Source organism: Bacillus rossius, chromosome 1 (genome assembly GCF_032445375.1).
Source record: "Bacillus rossius redtenbacheri isolate Brsri chromosome 1, Brsri_v3, whole genome shotgun sequence".
In the NCBI taxonomy this organism is placed as follows: domain Eukaryota; kingdom Metazoa; phylum Arthropoda; class Insecta; order Phasmatodea; family Bacillidae; genus Bacillus; species Bacillus rossius.
In genome coordinates this window covers 150,004,478-150,032,430 of record NC_086330.1, presented here as the reverse complement: position 1 = coordinate 150,032,430, position 27,953 = coordinate 150,004,478, and the positions used below count along the sequence as shown (strand labels likewise).

Sequence of the window (27,953 nt, the reverse complement as noted above, 5' to 3'; positions counted from 1 at the left end):
AATCTTTGTTATGTTGTCAGTTATTTAATCGTAAATTAGGCTCAAATGTGTATTTTAAAATCTAAACTGGTGTTGTTGGTAAACATTGTGATGCGTGCTGTTCTTGCAATATTCACAACATTGTGTTATTTAATGCTAGTTTGTTTATGCTTGTTACCATTGATAAGTAATTATATTCAATATTACATTTAGCTTCCTTGCTAGATGTTTAAGTGTCAACATGTTATGTTCATTTGCAGTAGTAAACAAACTTTGTAAGTGTATTAAATATCATACAATATAACAAGTTTTATGGTAATGACTATCCTCCAAAAAATATTCTAAGAATATTTAATGGCCCTTTAACTACCAAATTTCATATTTGTGTGCAGTAATATGATTTTGTCTAATCCATTGCATTCTAACCTGTGGATCTTCCACATGTGATCCCTCTGCCCTTTACCTATCTCTGAGCTTTCCAAAATCCCCTCCCTTTAATTACCTTAACCTATTTCACCATTCTTTCTTTCTCCTCCTTTACAATGTGTCCCACACAAGCTCCATCATCATCACTGATGGTCTATGCATCTTCCTTCTTCCGTCATCATTTCTCCTCCGATATTTGTCACTTATCTCACTACATTGCATTGTACCTTTATAACTCTTAAATGTCCATCGCTAGGTACGAGTCCCAAATTCCTGTGGCGTATTCCATATCTGGTTATCACCAGCATGGAAGATGCCTTTTCATTGACTTTTATTTCTCTCCTTTAGTGTCATAGCAGTTAACCCCAGACCCCTACTCCCTTCTTGACCGTCCGCTTTTTTTTTTTTTTTTTTTTTAATCTACTCATCATGCTTTCCCAGACATCTTTCATTATGAAAAGCAAGGGCCCCATGGCACTCCCCTGTGGTACGTACTCCATGTCACCACTCCCTCTTCCTACCATTAATTTAATATTAAGTGAGCTAGTAATTTTGCATAGAAAATTTTATTACAGACCTGTCATTTATAATTATTAATTTAAGTAAAAAAAATTAAACTGCACTCTAAAGCTGTCTGGCCTACTATTAACCATGTCCATTTACATCAGCTGTAATTCTTAAGAATGGTAACTCCTGAGTAACATGGTAAATGATCACTATGTGAAAGGTTTGCTAGGTTAACTAGGATCTGTAATTCTGAAAATGGTAGCTCTAAGTGAAAGATTTATTAGTGTACAATAATAACACAATTATTTTTTTAAAGTAATTAATTCTTTAAAAGATATGTATTTCCCTGCTTAAATTCTTTCATTTTAATCCTTACTCAACTTATTTACCAAAAACTAATAGTCTCCAAAATTACCACATATACTATTAAATTTTGATATAAAATCTCAAATTAAAATTGCAAAACAAACTCCCAGATCATTTACCATGATAAAAATATTTTGGTATTTTGGCATTCTTGGCAGGTACATGTTTCCAAGCTGGTATTCCTAAATATGCTCCTTTCCCACTACGGCCACTACTTACGCACCATAGTGCAGGCAGTAAGGCATACTCAGTTTCTGATTTACCTGAACACTTCTTCTGGAAGAAAACATGCCTAAAACACTGAAACACTTTATTCCTACCTTGTGATACTTTCCAACAAGTGGTCCGCAAATATGTGGCTTAAAACACAAATATCACAGACCATTGTTCAAAGTCTTTATTATATGATACATCGCTGGGTAATTTTATTTCATCTCTTAACATTGGAACGTAAAATTGTACTAAGCCGTTAATGAGAAACAGTATCACATAAACATCATTTGCAGTTTAGACAAACATAATTTTTTTTTGAACGAGAGTAACTAGAATAAAAAAATATATTTTTTTTAATTTGTCAGAAAATTAAACTACTGGTAGAAGATGGAGCATGAGAATAGTTTTTTTTATTTTGTGATCAGATGTTCACAGTAGTAATCATATTTTGAACTGTTAGTTACAAAAAATTTCACCACAAAATGCCAAACTTCTGCTGTAAGAGGTAGAAAAAGAGGCAGGTTTTTTAAATGTGTAGACAGTAACATTCCTCTAGTTTCAAAGGTTAAATGTGCAAAACTTTATTTGTGTAGAATAAAATTGTACATTTGTATATAAAAAAAAACAGCATGCAAACAAACAAATACACTTAATTTGTATCAATATAAATTTTTATTTACATGTTCGTAATTAATCTCCTTGATTGTGTTTGCAAGATTAATTTTTTGTTACAAGTAAAAAATATATAAATGTTGTAAGACCACCTAGTGAAAAATGACCAAGCTAATAGTAATTACAACAATTATGTGAACAAATAACCATCAATAATATAATCCACTATAACTCTAGTGTGTTAAAATGTAGTAAAAATTTATGTACCTACTTAAAATAATTCTTAAGTGACAGGATTTAAACCTGGAAACTTGTAATCCATAACTACGTACAAACCACTGAGCCAAATAAACATAATAATTTACTGTGAAAAATATTTCATTGTAGGTAAGTGTTTGTATCCTAGGAGTGTAACATCTTTTAAAACTTGCAATATTTATTTTTGTGACTATTAAATTTATTACTAAATGTACTCGTGATTACATTGATGATTTGCATTTCAAAGTCACCATTAATTTAACAGATTTTCATTATTTTTCATGCACATAACACATTTCTCCATATCTTAAATTGTTTTCATTTTATTAGATGCAGTCTGTATACTCTCATCATAATTCTTTACTGCTAGAAACAGTAACAAGGTAATTTTTCTCAAATAATTCATCAGAAATATTTCAACACTCCAAATCTGATCCCAGAACATATTTCATCACATCAAAATTCAGTATTTAACAAAAAATATAGGTAATTCATAATAATCTACATTTACTTATGCCTATTATAAATTGTGGTGAGTAAGAAGCTATAAAACAAATACAATTAGTCACTATGTTCTGTCATACAAACTACCGTATTTACTCGTGTATAGCGCGCCCTCGTGTATAGCGCGCACCACGATTTTTGCAACTAATTCCAAAGAAAAAAAAAATTGAAATTTTTTTTTCCCCCATAAATAAATTTTACTAACATTTTGTGGTACCTGATTATTTAAATTGATGTGTGGTGATGCGTCAGGAAAATACATAAACTCTGCTGTCTAAACGGAAGATAATGAAGCGCTATATCGTCACAACTGGTACGTGGAAGGAAGGAAGGGAGGGCCGCGCTACGTTGCTAAGCTGGCGCGGAGAACTTGATGACTCACCGGTGAGGAATGGAGGAAGCAACGACCATATATCATAAAGACCGGAAACTCAACGCTGTTTTTCTGTACCTACAAACAATCGCCGATTACGCTGCCATCTATGAATCTACAAATGAAATACCGTGATCGAAAGTGCGTTAACGATATAAATCGATATGTATAATACAAATCGATTAGCAACGTGTTTCGAGCTATCGAACTGGCTATTTTCCGTCGTATAATAATAATATTAATAATAATAATAGCCTTTTGAATTTGTTTCATAATCTTATTTGCAGGATGCTCGATACAATTTCAATGTGCTGAAAGTGATCCTGTGTTAAAAAAACTGTTCATTTTTTTTTTTAAATTTAAACTTTGGACTAAATGAGATCTGCTAATTAAAATTCTCCTTAGTTATCACAGACACGATCAGGTGGTAACTCAATTCTTTCAAGTCACGTTTGGGCACTACATTTTTCTTTTTCAAATGGAAAATCATTAAAAACCCATTTAACCTAGCGGGATGAATAAACAAAAAGAGTCAAAGTTACAAACATAACCCAAGAAAAAAAAAAGGAACATGAATATAACATTTGATGATTTCACAATTTAAATAAACTAAAAAACTAAGTTTTGTGTACATAGTGCATCTCACACAACTATGTAAACCATAATATGGCAAGGTTGAAACAACACTAAAAAGGCTATTTTTAAAGTTCAATACATCCATCCTTCACTGTCCACAGAATTTTGTTCTTTCGACTCAAGTAGCGACTTGAGTGGTGCAGTCCGCTGGGGAATCGGTGGCGGGAGAATGGGGAGGAGATACCTAGGCATGCACAAGTGTTCCATTGGGCCATAAGTTTTGAAAGTGGGAAATCGATGCCACATATTGCATCCGGCAACCAGCATCAATGAAGGCAATATTCAGGCTGTATGTTTGGTCCACTGAAAGAGGCATTAGGAGGGTAATGATTTGAAGACAATGCTGCAGTCAAACAGTACATGTGCAGTTGGCTGCTGGAGCACCAGTCTTCTTTTCATGAAGGGATCAAAAATGGGAGGGGGGGGGGGAAGTATATATGCTTAAGGAAACTATGTAGAAAAAAAAGGCATTCCACTTGTAGTTTTCGTATATCACCAATAAATCTGTATAAAAATATTCCGGTTTATATTTGAATGACCCTATTATCTAATTCACTTTTAAGAATAATATTGTATATTGTTGCATTCAAAATTTACATTAAAAAAATGACATTGTGACTTACAAAAAGTCAACAGTAAATACAATATTAAAGTTTACTAGTCAAGCCTTGAAATTTTGAGTTAAAATTCAGCATGAATTATTTTTGTGTTAAGTCTAAACCTTTAGACCTCATAAATCATAAATATTTTCTTCAAAAGTTGTTATTTCAAGATAAAAAGTAAAGTAAAAGACCTAGTAATTGTATCTCACTTGCACAACTTTAAAGTGTACAAATAAAATCATATATAGTTCTCAGAATGAGTTTCCTTGGCCCACTCGTGTTTCAAGTATACCAGCTTTCTCACATTACACAAGGTAGCACACCACACTTTTCTGATGGTTCATAAATTTTTGTGAAGGAAAATAGTATAAATAATGCTGTAAAGACCTAATATAATTTCTGGTTTGAAGCTAACTACTGCTAAATAAATCTAAAACCAACTGTATAGCTCTTAGAAACATATGTACTATGGAGTAGATGAAAGAATTGGACTGAGGATACCTTCTTTCTCTTCACCCACAAGATGAAACAATTTATATTTAAACACAATGTGGGTAAATGTTCCGCACAGCGTATCCAAGCCTATCCCTTGATCCTAATGGCATGATCCTGAATATATTGATCCTGTGGTACATGATGCTTGCTGTTTTAATTTAGTACATAGAAAGATCCTGGATACAATAATGGGGTGATGTAACAATGAATTCTGATGGTATTATCACATCAAATAAAAATCTGAAAGTAATTTTTTTTTACTTCCTAAAATTATTTTTATTGTAATATTTTTGTTATGTCCAGGATCTTTGATGTACTAAATTAAGACAGCAAGCATCATGTACCACAGGATCAATCATACAGGATCAAGGCTTAAACTTGAGTACGTGATAAGGAACAATTACCCACGTATAACAAGAAGATACCAAAATTTAATTATAACTGAACAAAAAAATAAGATGCAGTAAAGGAATGCTAAGGGTAATGGAAAGTCCTAAATAGGTAATTTCATTTTCTGGTTTATAAAATAGCCTATTTGAAGCATAATATAGATTTTCATGTACACAGGTGAGATTGGCACAATTTTAATTGTTTCGCTATCAACATTTTGCAGAATACTTTATTTTATTAATTTAATTGGAGGTCTATGTGCATTTTAGCAATGCAGTCAGCATACAGAGAGCAAGTGCAATAATTAAAGTTATCATTTTTTGTCTCTGAATATATTATTTTCACTCATTGCAGTAATGTTTGGTTACATTAAAGTTTCAAAAGATATTTAGAAAGTTTTAAATAAATAAGAATGGATGCGATAGTGTACACTGTACAGAAGTTTTATTATTATTTTTTTAAATTTCCACCCACTGGTATTTTCAACTTCTTGCAGCACTGGTTAATCCTAAAAAAATTGTTTCAGATCAAAGTTTTATACAAGTTTTAGAAGAATTGCAATAATTGTTATAGATTTTATAGTTAACTTAATAGAGTAATTAAGAATATTTGTTTGTCCATTAACCCCTCATTATTTTACCCACAGCACCCTTGGTGGTTATCAGGTGGTTATAAAATTTTTTAAAATTTACAACAAATTTGAACAGATTCTATGGTGTGCCTACTAAGATAGTTAGGAGTTTTTTGTCCTCAAACCCTTGTTTTTTCCCACCCCTTAACAGTTATGGCTGGTCATATTCAAGTATGTAGACAAAATTTTTGGTAATACTCCTTTAAGTTATAATATGTTCAAACAGATGTGATATGTTTCATGTTATGGGAGTTGAAGTGATTTAAATGTTTTTCAAAAAATCTTCCCCATTTATACCCCTTTTGTTGGCCTATATCCATTAACAAACTCAACTGAGAATTTCCATAACCATATTTTATGTATTAAGTGATTTATTTGTACAAAATTATGGCAGTTATAATGACAATAAAAATGTGGTACATACACATGGTAACGACTGCAACAGGTAGTCTTTCTTCGAAACATACCTAACAGTACAATTTATTCTAGTCATGAGTTTGCTTTTTTCAGCTAATTTATAATACCTGAACAATTTTAACTTACAAGAAATGTAACACATATTTAGTACTTACAGTTAAATTGATCAATACTACTTTTCACACTTTATTCTACAAATGATATTTAATCCCTTCAGTCAAATAAATTAACCAAAAACAATTCATTTGAAATCAAATAACAAAATACTACTAGTTTATAAGATGGTAAGAATTCATTTAAAAGCATGTGTTATTTTTTAGTATGCAGACTTTTTTGGGAGCTGCATGTATATAAAAGCTTGTAACCTTTTAATTTTATTTTAGATATTTCAATTTTCTCATGTTACTCAATACATGTATGTGTCCACTGGCTTACGTAAAACACTTTTACATACATAAAAAACTTTTGTATAATTGTGCGCTGTGAATACAGGTAATCCTGAATGTTCTTATGAAGTGACATCCAATTTTAAATATCATTTAATTTAACACAATAAATCAAATGAGTGGTTGTAACTTATAATGAACACAAAAGTAAGAAAAAAAAGGCCACACGGCAGAAATGGTAGTTAAAAAAAAGGTAGAGGGCTCAGTGGAATTTCATTACATTTACAAATCGGAATACTTTTGTAGTTTATAATGTAAAAAAAAACCTTTATACTGAATAGTTATTGAACATAAAACATCAAGTAAAATAAGTTTTTAAGTGTGGATGTAGAACTTATTGAAGGTTCAATTGCATACTATACTACAACTTACTTTCTAACTAGCTGTATATACATCACATGAGCATAGGTTATAAATATGTTGAAGATCAACATTTTAAATTTTCCTCTACAATTTATGGTCAGCCTTGCTATGTTTAAACTCGAATTACAATTCTTTGAAGAGAGTGGCCCAATCCCATGTATTGTGACTTTTTTTGCAATGTGATTCAAGGAATTGGACTGATCGGAAAAAAATGTTAAGGCAACAGATAAGGGAAACAGTAGAGAACTGTGTAGGAGGTTTAATAAAAAAAAGTATCCCGGTCACCATACCAATCTTTAACATCAAATAAAAAGTGTGAAATACCCCACACATATATGTTTGTATGCGCCTGTACAAAGGTTGTAATGATGGACTGCATGTTGACCAATAATGTTAAATACTGCTTCATCACATGTAAATGCTACCTGTGAATAACAAAGGACCTTAGAGGCAGGTGAAAATATATATCTGCACAAGTAGATCTTACAAGTTATGTTATGTAACATAAACATTTCACCTATATTTGGCAGCATTCTAGACATAATAAATTATAACAATAGATCCATACTTCACTGTCCACAGAATTAAAATATGTTGTAGCAGCACCACGATTCAATTTGATGCAGTCACATGTAGTGAAAGCTCCAATATCAAAATGTTCGGAACATACATATTTAGTTTTAAATGTTTCAGCATTACTGGCATCAAGGTCATAGCCAATTGCAGCAATCCACTTCAATAACCTGGAAACAAAACAAAAAAATTTTATAGTGTGAGCTAGTACATACTTAAATCAGTATTTCCAGATTATTAGCTAGCATGTAGCATACTATAAATATAAGGTATAAACATACATGTATTTAATTATGTGTATTTAGTTTAGCATTACCACTCAATGAACGTATATATTTCAGAGGTAATGTTTTATTATTAAAGTGCTGTAGAGTGTAATAAATTTGGTGGGTTTCTCTTAATTACGATATATTAATTTTCATTGAATCACATATTGTATAAATAATATAAATTCAGTAACACAAAACGATTTTTAGGGTTCATATCACAAATCATTACATTTAAATTACTGATTTATGGTAATTTTACTAAGCCCATACTATCCCCAAATGGGTATATGTATATATATGTGTATACATATGTGTGTGTATGTATATATATATATGTATGTGTATATATATGTGTGTGTGTGGGTTATTAAAAATAAATAAATGATTATACTACGTAATTACAAAATTATTATGTGCGCAAATTCAGGTCTCGATAATATCGCTCTATAAATCCTGTATAATAAGCCTTAACATAAATGCCTAACCCTTAACATGTTAAACCACTTATTGTAATTTTTTTAATATAAACATCAGTACTCACTTGCTTCGGCTTCATGGAAATCTGAATGTTGTCACATCAGGATTAACAGTAATACTGTTCCTGCACGAAGACACAAAACATTGATGTGTATTCACAGGCATCTTCATCGGCTTCTTAATTCACAATCATATAGGAAAATAATTCAAAATGATAAATCAAACTCCATTGTAAAATCCATCTTTCACTCGACCAAAATCTACTACAAACCGAAAAAAAAAAGAGCGACTATAATGCTCAAATCAATCTGTAAACGAATATTACTGCAAAAAAAAAACAATTTTTACAAATCAACTGTTTTTGAAATCAAAATAAATTAATATTACACTATATTTATTGCATTATTAGTATTTATTGCATAAATTTAGTTTCTTATAAACATTCAATTGACATTTGATTATGAACACTAACGCTACCTATGAATTTACAAAAGAACTAGGTCAATCTACTAGCGCTATCTGTTGTGCAGATTAAAAATAGTATCTGGGTACATAATGGCCTATTAGAGTTGCCACCCCCTGGGAGGAAGCGAAGAAGTTGCCGGGGGGGGGGGGGGGGGGGGGAACTGGTGACAACATTCTCTCTTTCTCTCTCTCTCTTTTTACTAGCTTCTGAGCTGGCTTTCTGTAAAGGGGGGTGGTCTAAAAATAAACAAGAGACCATGATGTGCGAGCTTGCGCGCGCGCGTGTGCGTGTGTGTGTGTGTGTGAAAGAGAGGCCTTGTTGCTTGTGCGTATGTGTGGGGGGCTGGCCAGAAACGTCACCCGTCACCCGGCAGTTAACGACTTCCACTCCTCCCCGCCTCCCCCCCCCAAAATTTTTTTTTCCCGTGTATAGCGCGCATCCTTATTTTTTTCCTTTACTTGAGGGGAAAAAAGGGCGCGCTATACACGAGTATATACGGTACATCAATTGACATGATTTTTTTCTCTAAATATTTCATCAACATAAATAGGCACTTCAAGTATGTTTTATAATGAACACATATTTGAAAGCTAAATAAAAAGCTGACAAAAAATACACAAAACTTTATTTTTTACTACAGGCATTATCTCATTACTATTTTGCTTTAATTGCTTTTTTCAATGCAAATGTGTAAGAATTGTTTTCCCAACTTGTAGCTGATCATTTATTACATTAATTTACATAAAAAGTAATTTAATATTTTTTTCTGTAATTTTACATATTTGCGAAGTTTCAAATGGTTTAGCGTTAAGTCTCCTTAATGAAATATGTACATAAATAAATTTTGTTACCAAGATATTTATGTAAATGATATAACATTATTTACATGTTGGTTAATACCACCTCTATTAAATGTTAAATTTATTTATTATACTGTTGCCATTAGTTTTTTTTTTATATAAGTCATTTTGCACAAAATCCTGGATAAAAAGAATTAGTGTGGCAGCTAGCCATGAAAATTAATACCATATTTTCTTTATCTCTGAAATTTATATGGCATATGTATGTGTGTGTGTTACACACACACATACATTACTATATATTTGTACGAATAAAATATAAACTGCATGGCTTTCAATATCATCACACTTTAATGTGATTGTTAAATGGACAAAGTCACAAGACCCACTTGGCTGACCCAGCCACAGGCTGGAAACAGTGGATGATGATGCTTAGTATAAATTTTGGTGTGTGGTAGACAAATACAGGTTATAAATTGAGGTAAAACTAAGCATGACTCCCTAAATACTTCATTTGGAGCTAACAAGACATATTTTACATCACTAGATTATTACTTGTTACCATGGGCACCCATACCTGGGGCAAAGCACCCCCCCCCCCCCCTTGACAGAGAAAGACAAAAATGTAGTTACGTATAAGTCGTCCAACACTGAAATATTTTCACGTAGAAGATTTTAAATATATGTACCTACTTACAAATCACCATTTGTCTTCCAAAATATTTAAAACACCATATACCTCCAGATCTCACTTCCCCCCCCCCCCCTCAAAATATCACATGGGTGCACTTGCTTGTTACATAAGTATACAAACACATTTGTAACTTTTCCATGCATCTGAATTACTTAGTTTGATATGCTACATATTTTCTATTCATGTTGAAAACAACTGTGGTTAGGTTCAGGTTTTTTTTTTGTTAAACTGCATTAAATCACTGTGACCCAATTATGACCACAAAACATATTAAAAATTATAAAATGCACAAATATGTAAATATAATAAGAACATAGACAATTACTTGTGAATGTAACAAGGGACAACTCTTTGCAATATGACCAGAGTTATTTATTTAGTTTCAATTTAGTGAAAAACCAGAGAATGAAAACAATACAATGAAAGAATGAGTGATCTGACAAGCTATGGAATGTTTGCTATTTAAAGATAAACAAAGCAATGACAAATTCATGAAACCAGAAAATGAAGTTCATTAGGTGTGGTTCACATCAAACATGCTTTTATTCAATAAACGATGAGCAATATCAGGAGCCTTATTGTTTTCCTACAAACATAATACATCCAATAACATTTAGTCCTGTCAAACAGTTTTAGAAGTTTTATCTTGCGAAGTCATAAGTTTTTGTTAAACAATTCTGTAGCAAACACACATTCTGAAATTATCCATGACTGCAATTTACAAGTAAATTATTTCATATGAAATACAAAAGATTACTATCACTCCAAACACACCCCACAATTTTTTTTTTTGCTAAATCTAAATTAAATGACACTTCCTTCAAAAAATCTATAAGCCTACTATTTATGTTACAATTTTTTTCCTTTTCTTGCACACTTTGTTGCTGCTTCTTCCAACACGTTTTTTACTTAGCTGTCGATTGAGATGATTCAATCTTTAAAAAGTCCTTATTCTTACAAATGAAGCAACCAATTTCTTCTCAACAGCAGGCATTTTTACATTACTAAACCACAGCACGAAAACAAAATCAAAACAAGCACGCAATTTCACAGTTTTGTTTACTTTGAAGGTCTAGCGGATACGTCATATCACGGAAATACCCGAACGACCAAACTCGTTTTTCTTCTGTTGAGACGACCTGGTATCTAATGACCTTGCGCATGCGCGTAATTTACTTCGGCGTACTTCGGCCTACTTCGTGAACTATCATTTGTTTTTTTCCCCATGCATTCCGTGTTACCGTGTTTTGTTGCTGTTTCTTAATTCGCATATATATGGAATTGTTCAAGAGATATTCCTAGTGATTTTATATTAATTATTGTTGAAATTAAGTTTACTGCTTTTAAGATTGATAAAATACCTGCTACATGTAATGAAAAAATAGCTTAGTCTGGAAGTTGACCGTGGTCAGCCATGTGTGGAAGAAGAAAGCAAGCAATTTTTCGAAGTTTTATACAATCGGAAGAATTTTGTGAGTCCATGCGCAAGGTAAGTTCAATTAGAGTATCTGTTTTTATTTAAATAAATTATATTATATATATAAGTTTTTTATCCCACCAATAATATAACCAGGTTAAGACACGCAAGTTTCGGTAAATATGTAGTTTAGAAAAAAAATGTTAAAAATCCGAAAATACTTTTATTATTATGCATATTATGCTCTTTCACTTCCTCTTTTCATTAAACCCGGTGGATATAAATTATAAATACTTAAGGAGATATCGAATTTTTTAATTTTCACAGTTGGGCGATATTTGTTAAAAAAAAATTAAAAATTCCGAAAATACTTTTATTCTATGCTCTTTAACCAAAAATGCAACTTTTATTCAACTTACAATCTTTATTTATTGTTCTACCTGAAGTTCAGAATCTAATGATGTACTTAATTGAAACAGTAAGCATTGTGTACCACAGGGTCAAAATGTACAGTTTAATGCCATCAAGATCAAGGGCTCAACTTAGATACGCGATACGGAACTTTTACCATTAAAATTGAACAACTTGAAGTATCAAATGTCAGCTTAGAAAATTATTTGAAAATAAGTCAGGAAGTAAAAAAAAATAGCCATTTGAAAGTTTTTTATCTTAGGAAAGTATCCTTCAGTATTATCTAAGCATGTATTCTTTGCTTTAATTTATTATGCCTACACATATTCAAAACATAGTATGTAATGAACATTAACAACGTACTTTCTGATGAACAAAATTTGTTTCTAGATTTATTAATGTAATTTTTATTTACTAATGGATTTTATTTTGGGACTATGAATTTTTTTTATGCATGCACTTAAAAGCTTTTGTTTCGTACTAATTTACCCAAACAAAATTGACCAATGGGGTTAAAATAATGTTTATTGTTTCCTGGCCACCCGCTGTACTCGGTTGGCAATGTGCTAAAGCAGGTGCTCTTCAGAAAGTATAAAACTATAATTTTGAGATTTCTACTTTTGTATTCCTCTCATTATGTTTAGCATTATTAAAAATTGCAATTTAAAAAATGCTGTTGTAATTGGTATAGTGCATTCATAAGGAAAAAAGTTCATCATTCACTCATAAGAAAAATGTTCATCGTTCCAGAATAAAATCTAAAACACGTAAGTCACGGAAATAAATGCAGAAAAGGATTTGGCTTTCTTTAAGTATGTTGAAATGTTCATCACATTCTTTTAATTTTTTGAAATATGTTGTTAATAAATTAAATTAAAGAAATAAATGGTATTTCAGTAATTCTGAAGGAGAGATGCTTTAATTCCTGAAAACAAAAGTTTTAGAACTGTTTTTTTTTTTTAAATTATCTCGTGTTTTCGAAACAATTTCTACGAGGGTGAGGAATAGGTTATGTAATCTACAATAAAAATGGCTGCAAATTGGTGTGAATAGGGGTCACATTAGTTTGTGAAAAACATTAAAAATATATTAACTGTGTTTTTCTGCACCTTCTTTCTGGTAACCCTGCTGAGATCTGATTGTAAGAGGAAAATGTTAATAATTCTCTTTAATAGATTTTTTTCTTTTAGGTCAGCTACATTATAAATGTAACCGAATGATTATAACCAACTTTTCATCTAAGTTAATTTTTGCCTGGTTTCCCAAAATTCACTACTCTCCATAATTACCTTGTTGTAAGAATTAATGTACAGCAATTTAAATATCTCAATCAATATTTGTTTTATGGTAATATATCAGAACTAGCCATTTCCCTCGACTTCAAAGGTCTTAAAATTTAACAAGTTTTCAGAAATCAGGGGATAAAAAGGAAGCTATTTTATGATAATGTTAATATTGACAATTTTACAGATTTAAAGTATGGCTGATTACATAAGAAACCTTTCACTTTTGATTTTGATTCCAAGACCTGTACACTGAGCATCTGTGCATCTAGTCCTCTCAAAAACACTTAACTTCCTCCAGAAAAACCTTACTTTTACTGGAAAAACCTTTACAATATTAAAACCACAACCAAATAGGACAGGGGTGCCAAACACCCGAAGAAAATTAAAATTAGGGGTAGACTGAAGGTCAAATTAATCTCACCGTGCCCCTGGGGCCGGTTCCCTACCTCAAAATGTGGGAGGTTAAAACTAAGTTTAAAGGGGACCTAGTCCCCACAAGTCACTAACTTAATACAGCTAAGTGAATTTAAGTGAGAAGTCAGATCTAGTCTGCCTGTACATCAAATTAATACAAAAAACTTGGATAGACTATGTTTTCAGGGAGCCTAGCTCCCTGCGGTCCTTAAATAAATTCAAACTTAACCTATGCACTTAAACTATAATTCGGTGAACCTGGGAAGTAGCCCCTTCCTAACTTTACTTAGATAGGTACATAATAATAATTTTTGTAGGCAGGCTGCCTGTTCCGAAGATAACCCAGTCATAGCTGCTCTCCACCTGCTACTTTAAGTGCCTCAGAACTGCATTCCTAACAAAGCTATTATTATTAACTAGTAGTTAAGAACATGTTATTCTTATAAATTTAATACTTCACCATCTTCATAAAGTAACAGCTAATAACAATTAAACCAATTTTGAAATTGTAATATTGAAACAAGCATTATAAAAAATGTGGTCTAGGTGTATAGTAACTGTGTAAATTTCGCTGTGGGTATTTCAAGTAAAATAAGACCACACAATACAAAATTCTGCTTTCATAACACCAAAATTCTTCTTAAAATATCACCATGAAATCTTGATACAATTTGGGACGTGCCCCATTGCTGGTCATAAGAAACCTTAAATTTGGACAAAAACATTCATTTACAAAAAAAGATGAACATGCAAACACAGAAAACAAGCTAAAATGAGCCAATGTAAAAAAAAAAAACAGAATTCTACAGTATTTTTTGTGCTGTTGAAGTTTTAATTATTGGCACTACCTGCTTTTATTTTGTTTTCTGTGTGTTTGCACATGCATTTATTTTAATTTTTCTCAAATATTTTCAGGTTTCTTAAGACATACAGTCATACAGCTAAGGTTTATGTCCATAAAACAATTTTTTTAATCAATCTTACCCAATGCAGTAACCATTCAAAGACTGAACCATGAAATCTTGTCTTCATGTATGCAGGGGCGTAGCCGGGGGGGGGGGGGGGTTTAGGGGTTCAAACCCCCCCCCCCCCCCCCCCCTTAGCACCAAATATTTAATTAATTTCTTATTCATCACTCAAACAAATGTCATATTAAAATTAATAAAAAATTTACCATTACAATATTTAAATTTAAGTACCGAAAACTGCTAAAATAGTACTATTTTACACCTTCAAATCCAAATTTTCCCGGGGGAGGACCCCCGGACCCCCCGCTTTAATACAAGGGGGGAGGGGGCCATACTTCTTAACACCCCCCATACACAAATCCTGGCTACGCCACTGCATGTATGAGGTATATATTAATACATTGATTAGTGGTGAGTTGTGTATGTATGTAGGCTACTCACAAAAAAAAAACTACAAATGAAAAGATACATTGAAATTTTGGCATTACTTTAAAAAAATGTAACTTACCTGCACAACCATTCTGATCCCTAAACATCATCTACTCAAAGTAACTTTATATAACTATAATACATAACACTATACTTGGCATAACAACCAAGTTTAATTATATATAATAACACTGATTTACCTATCCCATTATTTGTTTATTTATTTTATAATTATAAAAAAAAAATTTTTTCTCTTCTTTTTACATTTTGTTGTATTTTTATTTCTTTTGTATTACTTATATTTATTCAAGCCCTTCCCATTTACTTTATTTTTATTTTTATTTTTATTTTGCATCTAAACAACACTGCCCATGTTATTAAAAAAAATTGCCAGTTTCACCCATTGTAGTCATAACTTTACATCCCCCACCCATGATCCAGTTCTACCAACATAAAATACCTACCCCCTGGCTTAGAATAACTTTCCACTGATAGCCTTACTTTAAACTAAATTAACTTTACTGATTACTTGCCGCTTTATTAATTTCTGCCAACTAAAGAGGCCTGAACAACCTACATTTTTTTTTTTTTTTTTTTTTTTTTCCCAATATTTTATTTTCCCAATTATGTTGAATTTGCTTCTTGTTTCTGCTAAATTCTGTTTTTGCCTTCCCTGCTGCTCCCAATTATTATAATCTTCATAACCATAACAACCGAGTTAAATAATATACATCCCATAACTTTTTAATTTATTTTTAATTGTTTTCAACCTTATCATTGCTTTTTTTTACAAGCAGACTTTTTTCACATACTTTATTTTATAGTAAATTTAATCTTTAACAACCCTGCCAATGTTATTAGAAAAAATTGCCAGTTTCATCCGTCGTAGCCATTACTTTACCTCTCCCCCACCCATGATTCAGTTCCACGTACATAAATATATATATGATAAATGCTGTTCTGCTAAAGTCTGCCAACTAAACAGTCTGACGAATCAGCATTAATATTATTATTTACCTCAATTTGCTTTACTTTTGTTTTAACTCTTGTGCTGCTCTTATATTTTGTTTCTGTTAAATTCTAAAGTTTTTACACCCCATGCTACCTTCTGCTCATAAAAACTAGACAATAACTACATAAACATCAAAATTTTTATCCAACCACACTCCACCAAGTTAAAATAAAACCTACACAATTCCAACCAAACCTTTGTCGTGCGCCCCCCCCCTCCCCCCACACATCTTAAAAATAATAATAATTGCAATCAACTTCACCTTTTTCATTGTTTTATTTTCTTTATTATTAAGTAGCTTGCCCCGCCATCTGAGGGTGAGCACATTTGACCAGCCTCGGAGAGACCAACCAAGCTTGGACACCAGGCTGTATTGAAGTTCCTACAAGCTCCAGCCGAGGTACAGTCATGTACGCCGCGACCCCCTTCTCCCCAGCCAACTCCAGGAAGTGGTACGACAGGGGCGGGAGCCTATTAGTTAACCTGACTGTTAAATCTTTCTGAATGCTTGCCTACAGTTAATGCACAAGCCCTGTTGTATGCAGGGCTGAACTGGGTAGGGGTGTCTTTCCCACTTCTCATTAGGTTTTCAAATAATTAGGGGAGTGAAGTTAATTATTATGTTCAATTTGCCATTTTGGCCAGGCATTATTTCAAAAAGCAAACACTAGATAAAATTAAGATAAAAAAGGTGGCAGCCTTTGAGGGCACTAAAAGTCTGCTCATGGCAGACCCTACCACCCAGACACCTCAGGTCAGTCCTGTACACAAACCAAGTGATGCTAGATGTTAATTTGGCAGAGTAAACATGCCAAAGCAAGGAAAAATCTTGTGTGCAAGCATTCAGTTATTGCAATGGAGAAATTGGAGTTAAAAGTTGAGAGCAGACATTGGCACTGGCCTAATCTTTTTGCAAATCTAAGCATGCCTTAAGTATCTCATGTTATACTTTGGAAAGAAAAATAAATACTAGTACATATAACACTTGCCAATATACATAAGGTCTAACCCTCACAAACTTAAAAAAATTCAGACCTGCAAAAGGAAAAACAAACAAAAACTGAGCAAATAAAAACTTTGAAAAAAGAAAAGTATTGGTTTGCTTGAAGAGCTTGCATGATGCTTAAAGAATGGTGTCTAATACCCTCAAAGCTTAAGATATTTCAAGTACAGATAGAAAATTTGGCCAATAGCTGATGGTTAAAAATATGAACAGCTAAACATTGTAAAACTAATTGATGGTAAACAAAGTGTCTAACACCCACAAGACTTTACCTCAGATGGTGGGGCAAGCTACTTAATAATAAAGAAAATAAAACAATGAAAAAGGTGAAGTTGATTGCAATATTATTTTTTTTTAAAAAAGATTGGGGGGGGGGGGAAACACAAGTTTGGTTGGAATTGTGTAGGTTTTATTTTAACTGGGTGGAGTGTGGTTGGATTAAAATTTTGTGGTCATGTAGTTATTGTCTAGTTTTTATGAGCAGAAGGTAGCATGGGGTGTAAAAACTTTAGAATTTAACAGAAACAAAACATTAGGGAAGCACAAGAGTGAAAACAAAAGTAAAGCAAATTTAGATAAATAATAATAATGCTGATTGGTCAGACTGTTTAGTTGGCAGACTTTAGTAGAACAGCATTTATCATATATATTTATGTACGTGGAACTGAATCATGGGTGGGGGAGAGGTAAAGTAATGGCTACGACGGGTGAAACTGGCAATGTTTTCTAATAACATTGACAGGGTTGTTTAGGATTAAATTTACTATAAAATAAAGTATGTGAAAAAAGTCTGCTTGTAAAAAAAAGCAATGATAAGGTTGAAAACTAAAATAAATTAAAAAGTTATGGGATGAACAAATCAGGTTGTTGTATATTATTTAACTTGGTTGTTATGGTTATGAAGATTATAATAAGTGGGAGGCAGCAGGGAAGGAAAAAACATTAGAATTTAGCAGAAACAAGAAGCAAATTCAACATAATTGGGAAAACAAAATATAGGAAAACAAAAAAAAATGTAAGTTGTTCAGGCCTCTTTAGTTGGCAGAAATTAACAAAGCGGCAGGTAATCAGTAAAGTTAATTTAGTTTAAAGTAAGGCTATCAGTGGAAAGTTATTCTAAGCCAGGGGTAGGTATTTTATGTTGGTAGAACTGGATCATGGGTGGGGGATGTTAAGTTATGGCTACAATGGGTGAAACTGGCAATTTTTTTTAATAACATGGGCAGTGTTGTTCAGATGCAAATTTATTATAAAATAAAGTAAATGGGAAGGGCTCGAATGAATATAAGAAAAAAAAAAGAAATAAAAATACAACAAAATGTAAGAAGAAGAGAAAAAATATTTGTTTATAATTATAAAATAAATAAACAAATAATGGGATAGGTAAATCAGTGATATTATATATAATTAAACTTGGTTGGTATGGTCAATTATAGTGTTATTTAGGCCTATTATAGTTAAAGTTACTTTGAGTAGATGATGTTTAGGGATCAGAATGGTTGTGGAGGTAAGTTACATTTTTTTATAAAGTAATGCCAAAATTTCAATTTATCTTTTCATTTGTAGGTTTTTTTTTGTGTGTGTAGCCTACATACATACACAACTCACCACTTATTCATGTATTAATATATACCTCATGGCTGAAGACAAGATTTCATGGTTCAGTCTTTGAATGGTTACTGCATTGGGTAAGATTGACTAAAGATTTTTTTTGGACATAAACCATAGCTGTATGACTGTATGTCTTAATAAACCTGAAAATAACCGAGAAAAATTAAAATACAAAAAATTTGAATGTGCAAACACACAGAAAACAAAATAAAAGCAGGTAGTGCCAAGAAATATCAACAGCACAAATATACAGTAGAATTCTGTGCTTTTTTTTTTATATTGGCTGATTTTAGCTTGTTTTCTGTGTTTGCATGTTTAGCTTTTATTGTAAATGAATGTTTTTGTACAAATTTAAGGTTTCTTATGTACAGCAATGGGGCATGTCCCAAATTGTATCAAGATTTCATGGTGATATTTTAAGAAAAATTATAGTGTTAAGAAAGCAGAATTTTGTGGCCTTATTTTACTTGAAATACCCATAGCGAAATTTGCACAGTTACTGTACACCTAGACAACATTTTTTATAATTTTTGTTTCAATATTACAATTTCAAAATTGGTTTAATTTTTATTAGCTGTTACTTTATGAAGATGGTGAAGTATTAAATTTATAAGAATAACATGTTCTTAACTACTAGTTACACTAAACTTGATATATGTAGTTAAAAATATATGTTGGTACATATGAGACACACCATTTGACCGATCATCATGAAAGTTGGCATATCAGTGTTTTTTCATGGAGAGTGTTTTTTATGCTATTCATTTTAGTAACTCTTCACCAGACAGCGCTGTAGCACATAAACTTCTAGACTTTTCAACCATCACCATGGGTGAATTCATTTTTATAACAGAAAATCATAGATAATAGACATACAAACAGTAATTGTATGTCATTTCTCAGTGTCCACCACACTTGTCATATAGCGCTATCCATTTTCATGTAACTCATGGATACCTAGATACTGCAGCTAATTAATTATATTATGGAAGTTGTATTTGTTTATTCAAAATAATAATATAGGTATATTGTGTGGAACAAATTTTAAAAATAGGGGCAACCATTGATCGTAGTATGTACCAGGATCAGTAATTTAACAATTTGATGATAAAAGCATGATCAATCAAATTAGGTAAATAATTTTTATAATCAAATTAGTACATTATTTGTTACCAACTACTCACAAAATCTCTGACCTACATTGTATAAAAATTAAGGAATTAAATTTCAATGTTATTGGTAAAGGGTTTTTAAAATATTATTTTATTTAAGTAATTGACTTGTATTATTAAATCAAATGATGTAATGGCTATACGTGTTATGTTTTATTGCAATTCATCATATAACTTGTTCCTTTGCGTGCATTCTTTTTGTATTCTATTATTTCTATTTTGTTTCAATAGTACAGCTTGTGTTCGGTTTTGGTATATTTTGGGACATGAGGCGAAATGCTTATTTCTCAGGAATGTGTGCTTAGTTTATACTTATTGCTACTAATTCTCAGTAAAATATTAAACTAGGTTTACTTTTCATCTTATTCCAAGTCTCCTGCACAGATTTAGATAATAAATAGTCAGCTTTTGGGGGTTTTGACATTGCTAAAAATTTTAAGACTGGCTGAAGTAAGATGGCTTGCAAAGTTACATAAAAACTAAGCACTAAGAATTTTTTAATTCTGCGTTTACCCATGTACACCTAGGTCAACCCAATGTTGACTGGGTTAGGGATCGTCCATTAATCACGTGAGGCTCGAAAGGAGGGGGGGTTCGGAAAAATCACGAAATATCACAAGTGGGGAGGAGGGGTGTAGAGAGATATCACGTGTATTAATTTTTTCACGCGATTTCTACTAAACCGAAAAGCGACGCGTGACCTTGACTCGCCGTAGCCAGGCAACAATATCCCCGCCTGGCTCGGCTTGCCAGTCGCCAGTAAGACTGTGATTTTGGTGCCGAATATACATGCTGTGCTTAATTTTCCAGAATTAAATTAGATTGTACCTATATTTAAAGATAATATTCTGAAAATTTTAAAAATATTTTGTACCGAAAAAATACACGTGATTTTTTTTTGGGGGGGGGGGGGGGTTAAAAATTTGCTAAGAAAAACATCACGTGATTAATGGACAACCCCTTATGTAAAAAAAAAATATTTGATATATCAGTTCATGATACCTTGACGAACTTAATCCATCCAACTAACCTAATTTAACCTAACGTAACAATACCTGACATAGGTACTCAAAATAATGATGCAGCATCTAACAAGTATATGTGCAGTATGCTTACACAGTTCTATAGGAATTCTGAGCCCACTGCTACAGTTAGAGGCAAACTGCAATGTTTTTTTTTTACAAGTGATTGGTTTTTGTTCTATTAGTATTACCACTTAAAATTGAGGGTGAGATATACCTAACAATTTTTTTTTGTTGTGAGAAATGCTGAGCACAATATTTTAGATATTGCAGCCTGTTGCTTGTTGGCGTCTACCACATGGATACCTAGTGTAACTCATATAGCATTCACTGTGTATACGAAAAGGAAATTTAACAAACCATAAAATCATTTCAAGCCATTTAATTGTGGGAAAAGGCTTATTCATAAAATTGTTATGTAGCAAACTTACATTTTTATTTTAAATCCAAGTTATTCATAAATTTTGGTTATTTATGTCAGCAGTTAAACTGAAATATTTACATATAATTTACAGCATATTCTTACAGAATATGGTTCTTTTATAAACATTTTTTTTCTTGTGGTCAAATTGTCTAAATTGGTGTAGATTAAAGTATGGTGGTAAATCAGTCATGTCTATCAACTAATTTATCATTATTGTGTTCACACTATTTTATCTAGGTACATAAAGTTAGGAATGGGATTCAACAGTTATATGACAGTAAATATATTATGATACAAAATACTTTACACATTACTGGTATTAATTAATTATAAATTTACTTTTTATTTTTCTGAATGTTAAATGATTCATTGTGTCTGAATTTCAATATAGTTCTTTTGTCTTCCGGTTATCAAACTTACTTTCCTGTATGCGATGTCATTATGTTCATTTGTGATGGAATCCATGGTGACTGGTCATCACTGAGAAAATGTACTTATGTGGCGAGGGTTGGGACAGAAGTGGTACCTAGTAGTTTGACTTTCTTGATTGTTGTAGCTTCCCATCGGAGCCAAGTTTATTGTTACTGCTAGCCTTTTGAATTTTTGGTCCTAAATATATTTACAGTATTTATGTTCTTGTTTTCCTTGTGTGCCTTTAAGATTGCATAAATTTATAGTTGAAATAAGTTGCAATTTTTTTTTAAATTGAGAGTTAAAACATTTACAAGGATTGGTGGAAAACATGCATTAACTATTTGCTTAAAATGTGAACTTGCAGGGTTTTTTATAAGTTTTGTGGCTTTTAATGAGTTATATGGTATTATTGTTTTCCAGGGCCATCTCCCTAATTCTCGGAAGTTTATCTTGTTTGTGGACAAGAAAATGTCCCTAGAAACATCAGACGTAGTAAGTGCTGTCTGTAGTATTTGCATTTTTAATATTTAATGTCCTATTTCAGTGGCAAAAGCATTGGAATTCATTCAAAGGTAGCCTAGATTATAAAATCAGATTAGTATTATATTCAGGAGTTGTGTGTTAATGTGAAATATTATCACTGAAAATTTAAGAAATGATGTTACTGAGCATTAGGAAAACCAGGTGTAAATTATTTATAGTTCTTTAAATTTCAATTTGATTGTAGAAAGTATTGCAGATATTTCAATGAATTCATATTAAACCGTTTCATTTTATTATCATCATCATTATTATTATTCTTTACACTTGCAGTTGGGCTTTCACCCGGTGGCAAGGAACTCCCCTCGCTATCTCACTCTCCCAATTCCTGAAGTCTTCTGAAGTCCTTTCCTCCTCTCCCATCCAGTACCCCTCCCTCAAGACCATTCCACTCTCGCCCCGTCCTCACCAGAAACACCTGCCTTCCTCGTTCAGTTTGTCTCCACTCCCTTGGAATCTTCCATTGGTGATCCCTTCTCCCTCTTTGTACTCCCCTCATTTCTGACATTAATTATTTCTTAACAACTTTTCCTAAAACTACAATAAATTTTTATTGAATTTAATCCCTTGAATTATATATCTTTGCTAGATACAATATTTTATGGTTTTATTTTTAAAGACGATTTAGATTATGAAACAGGAGACTTTGATGTCATTGTTAATTAATTTTATACATAGAGGTGGTATGTTTTACAACAATTAATACATAATAAATACATACTTCAATATTTATTAATCCTATTTTGACTAATATAGGATGCACTTTTACATTAAAATAATTATTTAATATTTATGCCTTAAACAGAACTATTCTGAATAAAAATAAATTTACAAGGGAATGTGTGACTTGGAAATGTACAAACATCAGGAGTTTAAAAATGAGTTACTAATAAGAGGTGATAGCACAAATAAGGTAAAATTAAATTTTTGCGATGTATTTTGATGCTATATTTTGCAACAAGCTTTATGCTGACAAAATGATATTAATTGAATGAATATATTTACATTTTTGTGATTTACTAAAGTTTTGCTAACAAATTGATTGATTTCTAAATGAAATTTGGAGATTAATGACATTTCATGTTTGATGTTTCATGGTGAATTGATATGCTTTCCGGTTTCATCCAAATTTACCATATACGTAATCTTGTCCGTAATCATTGCTAAAACACTAATTGTTAACAGTTTTGATTTTCAAGATTTTGAATACTTAATTTCCTTCAAAAAAGCTTGTTGAAACATATATGTATTTTTCTATTTTGAATTTATCTACCTCTTAAAATAGTATGAATATTTTTGTATCATCAAACTCATCCTGCGAGCAATGAATTGATTTTAAGCTTTCTTATCATAATAAAATAAATGGCAACCTAAATGAGTGTACCCCAAAAAAAATTGAAAGAAAGAAATGTTCTTGTATTTGTAACATTATCAAAAAGTGCTTGAGCATTATGCAAGATTGCATGTGATTTTGATTGAAATCATGAGCATTTAAGTCTGAAACATACTTTCTAACAGGTGTTATTTGCCTTACTTTATTAATTAGCAAAACTAATTATGAAGTGGGCTGTTATTTGTAATATTTACATAGGTACGTGCAGTCAGAAAACTTATTTGACTAAATTATATGTTTTTTGATAGAAATCTGACATATATAGAGGATGAGTCTGAATGTGACTGAAAACTTGGGCTTTATTTTCCACATACTTTTGTGATTTGTTGCTACCCCTAATTATTTCAGGAAATATTTACAACAGTGACACAATTCATGGTTGTTGTTAAACTCATACCCAGTGTTTCATCTTAAATACTTTCACTATTATTTACAATAAAAATATTGTTCAGCCCCAACCACAATGACGTATATACAAGCCTTGAAGCAAGTCAGAACATAAGTCGTACAAAGGTTATTTTGTCGTGATGAACCTGCAGCTGATATTTGTTGGTCAGATACAGACACATCCTGTACAAAAACTTGTTTTTATTTATGTATAATCATAGTACGTTATATGACAATCTGCCTTGTACATAAATACATATGACACTTTTAATCGCGTGCCAATGTGGTGAATAAACAGGTGTGTGCTTGCTCTGTCAGCTATGAAAACACATTTTTTGTCTTTCAGTATCATTAATTGCAAGTCTTATTTGACAAACACTTTTCTGTACAATCCACATTTTATTTGGATAGATAATTTTATATTTATTTTTATCAGTTTATACAACCTTCCACTGATAGTTATAAATTATGCTTTTATTATTTTTCAGGTCCATTATGAAGATTAATCCTACTGTATAAAAAAAGCATCAAGGAAACCCCAGAGTTGGAACTTTGAAGAAAGTGACAGATACAATTACTAAAATTGTTGAATTGTCAAAGCTGTTGGATGATTTGTACATGCAGATTTGTGTGGTGTTTCAAGATTATTTTTTTTTTTTTAATTATTGTGATTAAACAATTCTAATATGAATATTTTACATTTATATTTATTTAAAATGTTGGCTTATATTAACAATGCATTTTGTAAATAAATATTTATAAAGGTATAGCTCATTTATTTATTTTAATTTTTGAAAATTTACCAGCACATAAACAAAGGAACTATGTGCTACGATTATGGGAGTAAATATAATATTTTTAACTATGACATTTTATCATATTTAGATAAAGAATACCATTTTTTAATTGGGAAGAAGTCAGGGCTTAGTATATTCTAAATGGCTCCTTCTGACTTCTTATACATTCAACAAAATAAAGAGATTTTATGTAACTGGATTTTCCACACAAAACCCTCAATATACACTGTACATGATTAAAATTCCACCTCTAAATTGGGTTTATAATAGAAAATGGTAGAAAGTAATTTATTTGGTGTGAATTGTAAAATGGCCATTAAGTAAAACATGTAGAGGCTTAGAGTTATGTTTTTGCTCCAAAAGAAAGCTATATAGTTATTATAAGCACAAAAATTAAGAGTGCTATGTATTTAATTGCATTCTAAAATAGCATGACTTTACTGTAATTATACTGGTTACAAATTACCCAGAGAATTTCATAAATTAACATGTACTACACCATGGAAAATAACTTTATCTTTGTAAATTTTACAAGTGCTGTAAACATAACGGTAAAACAATATTTTTATGCTACGGAGTTTCAGTAATTTTTACAGAACTTTTGTAAATTTGAGGAACAATCTGTATTTGAATATTACGAAGTTATCGTATATTTACTGCATTGGTTTTGAAATTTACAAATAATCTTTATTTGAATTTCACAATGTACTTGTATATTTACAGTATTAATTGTAAAATTTACTAAGAATACATTTTTTAGTATTACGAAGTACCGGTATATTTACGGCATTGGTCGTGAAATTTACGAAGAATCCATATCTGAGAATTACAAAGTACTAGTATATCTACGGCATTGGTAGTGAAATTTACGAAGAATCCGTATCTGAGTTTTACGAAGTACTAATATATTTACGGCATTGGTCGTGAAATTTACGAAGAATCCGTATCTGAGTTTTACGAAGTACTAGTATATTTACGGCATTGGTTGTGAAATTTACGGAGATTTAGTTTTTTTCCCTAATGAAGTAACCGTAAATTTACGAAGACCACCGGAGAATTTTTTTCCGGTACTTTTCGTAAATTTACGGTAAAATTTTTTAACAGCACCCTTAGCCTCAATTATTTTTTCTTAACTGAAAGCAGGTTAGCTAAAGCCTGGGTGTCTTACTGCTATCATCGGCCACTGCACTGGAGGGGAAGAGTAAGCGGGCCCTACCGATTCTCCTTCCCTTCCCCTACCCCTGTTGCGAGCAGAAGCTATAAGGTTGTGACGCCATGATGGGTCCCAAGTTTTCAAATATCTTACACCTATTGTATTTAACTAGCGCGGTAATTATAAGCAGGTGGTGACTGGGTAATTCTTCAAGCTAAAGCTAATTATTGTTTCCAGGAATAGGCCGGTTTTCCTGAAACTTAACCCTTTTATATATTTTTTTTTGTATTGTCGAGCTTCGAGCATGATTTATGATTTTGAGTGGACGTAAACAAGGCACTTGGATTGATAAAAATACCTTTAATTAATTTCTTACTTCATCACTCAAACAATATTTTATTAAAAATTTGATAATAATTTTACCATTACAATATTTAAAGTTATGTACAGAAAACTGCTAAAATAGCACTATTTTACACCTTAAAATCCAAATTTTTCCCGGGGGTGGACCCCTGGACCCACCGCTTTATTAGGGGGGGGGGGGCATGCCCCCCATACACAAATCCTGGCTACGCCACTGATATAGCCTCATCAGTACCTTTATATTTTATGTAAAACTATCGCCCATGTGCATCAGACTGAAGACTTAGCTTCTTCCTAGACCTTCATAAAACCATCTTTTATCACACCATCTCTGCGACCAAGCTACATTTCCCTAATGTTCTTGATTATGGTTACTAGTCATACCATTTTACAATTTGTTGCTTTATTCTACTGGCACTACACTCCACATACCACACACCCCAATAAATACATTTTATTTACAATTTTACTGCACACATTCATGTTTCTTATGTAATATTATCCTCTTTCGAAGACATTCACTTTTATGAATTTTCAACAATTTCAAAAGCCCTATTTTTGTACGAATTTACACATCTGATTTTTTCAAAATTATAATTTCTCAACATTCGCTGTACCAAGTGACGATTAATTATGCCGAAAATGTGTTACTACGAACCTAAAAGCTTGTTTATTCCACATCAATATTACTGATTACTACATTTGCTTGAGAGCCTTTGTTTTTTGTGAAATGGTTTTAATTGCAAAGGCCAAGTTATTTCAAATAAAATGTTGGTACTTATGCTGAAATCTCCATCTTAATGTGGTAAATGTGCAGGTCCGTCTGCCTCCCTGGTAGGTTTAATAAATGCTTTAAGTCTGGAGTGCCAAGCTGCGAATTGTCTTGCACTGGCTCACAAGAGTCTCTCAAGGGTGGGTGTTGGACACTTGGATGGTAGCAGAGGGTCTTTCCCTGCAAGGCTCCTCAAAGTTGTTGGCTACCCAGGACACCTTACCTAATAACCCCAACTGTTTGAGAGGATGTTAGTTTTATTACAAAGTAAACATACTTTACAAATTGCTCTGTATCCTAGTCCGTGTCGTGCTGGAGCCGAGAGCATATCCCACCGCACCGAATTCGCACATGGTAGTGGCTATGTGTACCGCAGCTCAATGGCCTACTGGCGTTACAAAGCTACAGACACATGGAGAACGATGTGACGTAGTACAAAGGAACAAAGAACTCAATTTACAATAAAAC

The 27,953-nt window shown here is 32.0% G+C and overlaps 2 long non-coding RNA genes across 2 annotated transcripts; one reads left to right on the top strand and one right to left on the bottom strand.

Moving 5' to 3' along the window:
* Positions 1 to 6,345: 6,345 nt before the first annotated feature.
* Positions 6,346 to 9,154, bottom strand: LOC134546279 (uncharacterized). The gene is made up of 2 exons (XR_010079126.1): positions 8,602 to 9,154; positions 6,346 to 7,961 (listed from the first exon to the last, which is right to left on the bottom strand). It is a non-coding gene; the product is annotated as an uncharacterized LOC134546279 (long non-coding RNA).
* A 1,854-nt stretch (positions 9,155 to 11,008) lies between these two features.
* On the top strand, positions 11,009 to 27,420 carry LOC134546280 (uncharacterized). The gene is made up of 3 exons (XR_010079127.1): positions 11,009 to 11,986; positions 22,501 to 22,572; positions 24,889 to 27,420. It is a non-coding gene; the product is annotated as an uncharacterized LOC134546280 (long non-coding RNA).
* Positions 27,421 to 27,953: the final 533 nt, after the last annotated feature.